We start from the raw sequence: 3,158 nt of genomic DNA, 5'->3' as shown, positions 1-3,158 counted from the left end.
GTTGCGGCGAGCAACTGATAACAGAGCAATGACCGGCATGACAAGAGAGTTTTCTAGCGGGGCTACCTGCCACAGATGTCATCGCTTACCTGACATGTGTCAAGAGCGGGGAGAATTTGATATACGAGTATATGACAGCTAGAGCTACTTAGCACGTACCTTACGACCTTATTAGTTCGAGCCAAATTTGCCAACCCGGTGTGATATGTTCTATTTATTCTTTCTTTTGATCCGGGCTTGACTCGGAGTGGAAAGGGAACTTTAAAACGATGAACACTTGACTCCCTTATCATTCCGGCCAAAACCATGTAATGTGGAAAAGAGGGAAGACTTTCAAGAATTTTCACAGCTACAAACCAATCACAGGCCGCCATTGAACATATGGTCTAACCGCACAAAAGTGTTATAAACCAATGTTGCCCCTTCAAACCCATTCAAGGCTCTCTCGTTTTAACAACCCAATTCCGTTTTAATTAGAGACCCGTAAAGTTTTTTAACTTCCTTGAAGCGGTTTCCTACCAATAAAATGTTTTCCTAAAGTAAGCACTAAATATTTGCCCGGAGTAACGATTTTGATACAATAGCACATTCGCCAGTTGTCAAGTTAGAACTGGTTTGCTTATCATATCACCACTAATTACTCTTATTGGTATCACAAATGCCGCCTTTTGGAGATCACATAGCACTATTGGGATGGGCACTAACATTTGACACTACACATGCGAAAATCATCTGCTAAACTCATGCGATGTGGGAGTCAAATCTTACTCTGCGCAAATATCCTTTCTTGAGTGTGTGGTTTTTATGCACTTTTGGCATCATTTTGAGGCCATCACCGCTTGAGATCTTTTATTGTTAATCCATTTGCTTAACATAAGGTCAGTGGAGAGCTCGAGGATGAAAATACTTCGCAAGCGGAAGTGATGTTGATTTACGAGCTCATGACAAGGCCGGAAATCCACTTGTCAAAGGAAGAACGCAGTCTTGTCTTCCGAAACTGTAGGATTGTGGGAAGGCTCAACTTGGTCGACAACAACATATGGAACAAATTATACACTGACGAATTTTTTCTAAACATTTTGTTTTCTATTCATAGGATTTTTCAATTTATATCATGAGATTTTATGCCGTTTGATACGAAATATAATCCACCTCTACGAGAGATTTGCTCTTCGCAATAACAATAACAATAATAACTATATATTCAACAAGCCGTAACAGGGTTTTTGGATAATACGATTGATTTTCTACAGGAAACGATACTTTTCTTTTCAAATAATTTTTGATAATCATTTTGTGAGACCTTCAATGAAGCTCGGAAACCGACAGATTACCCTAAAAGTTAATTTAAGTGAAAAGTATGAAATATCATGAGTCGCCATTATTTGATTTCACGGTGGAGCCGTTTTAAATTGCTTTTTTTAATAAGTGAATAAATAAATGAATAAATAAACAAACAAAGACATGAGCCAAATCTTTTTAAAGATTAACGGGATAGCCGTAGAAAAGCCAATGAAGAAAAATGAGCAAAAAAGAAAATGAACAACTAATGGTCATGACCAATCAATATTTTAGTCAGTGACATGCAAATCTATCTTTAAAAATCTTGGAGATCACCGTACAGAGGCAAGCTAGAAAATCAAACAGAGACAGTTTTCAACAATTCATTTAATCCTTTTTCTTTTAAACACACGACCCAAAATTTAGCCCGTTTTTTGTCAGCGAAAAAGCGACTGAATAAAGAACACACACGAGGAAAAAGAAGCCATGCTTCTTGTCTTAGTCACGACATCAGGCTAAAATGTTTTGCGGCTAAATACAACATTAACGTGAACTTCTAGTCGAAGGAACAGCCTGACACAGGTTATCAAGAACAGGGCACCAAAGTGGTCAGCAAAAAAACTGAAAAGGAAAGTTTGGGGAACTGAACAGAATAAATACTGTTGAAAGGCAAATATTGTATTGATAAAAGGCTAAAATGTTTAGATGTTTATAGCGCTAGGCTAGATCAGAAGATGAGTAGGTTAACTTTCTTCAAATTCTAGTTATTCAATGGGCTTAGTTATAATGAGAAAATTACGTTTTCAGGGCTCGACACTAACGGTAGCCAACTAGCCACAGACTAGAAAAAATTCAGTTTTGGCTAATGGTTTTCGATTTCCACCAGCCAGTTTGGCTAATAAACAAACTGAAATTGTCGTAATATCTAAGATGTCACTAGCCCCTCGGCGTAGTTAGTTGAAAAGTTAGCTGTCGACCCCTGCGTTGTAATTTTCAGATAACTTTCTACGAGATTTACTGCTGCTCAAAGATGGATGGGGAGTCATCCTTGAGGCATTCAATAAGAAAATCTTATTCCCTTCTAAAAATTTAAATGATAAACTTCGTTAATTTCAGTTTTCGTTGCAGATACTTTTTGAAGTACATGTACTCTTTTACATTCTTGCAGGCAACATACTTCACTTTAATGTAAAACATCACTGAGACGGGTGCCTGATGAAAGAGAGAAACGTGCGATGGAACAACATCTGTCGAGGGGCATTGGAAACACATTTCCTAACTTAGTAGTGCTGAATCAACGGGGATTAACTACCGCATAGTATACCATTATACCCGTGTCCAAGACTTAGACCCTTCAACAAAAAAGATCTTGAAAAAGATTTCTGAGCTGACGGACTGTTTATCGCCAGAGTTAGTCTAGTATAATAATTATTACGTTGCCTTTAAAAAGCTGGTTAGATCACAACTATGAAGTAACAAACAATCAAACAAGCAAAATAAAAACAAGTGGTTGCGTTTCCAAGTTATGATATCGACTACTTTCGTTTAATGATAAGCCAAAGGTGACAAACGGCCATAAAGGCGCTCCTTCTTAAGATTTAAATCAAGTTGTGCTCATACGCCGGAAGGCTTTAGAAACTTCAATAAGCCTGTTACCTCAATCCGAATTACGGGGGATAGATACCGGCTTTATCTGATCTTGAACAGTGTCTGTTTATGGCCGATACGATCATGGGTCGTTAGAGGAGGTACGGTTTGTCATTCCAAAGACCACTTTTATCTTATATACCTTTGTTCCTTTTTAATTATTTGTACCTGCTCTCTATCATAACTATTCCACCTTCTAATGTTCTCACTTTGCAAATTGGAGATATCTT

The sequence above is a fragment of the Stylophora pistillata genome, chromosome 4 (genome assembly GCF_964205215.1).
Source record: "Stylophora pistillata chromosome 4, jaStyPist1.2, whole genome shotgun sequence".
NCBI classification, from domain to species: Eukaryota; Metazoa; Cnidaria; class Anthozoa; order Scleractinia; family Pocilloporidae; genus Stylophora; species Stylophora pistillata.
The sequence above is the reverse complement of the archived record's forward strand: the minus strand, read 5'-3'. Positions refer to the sequence as shown.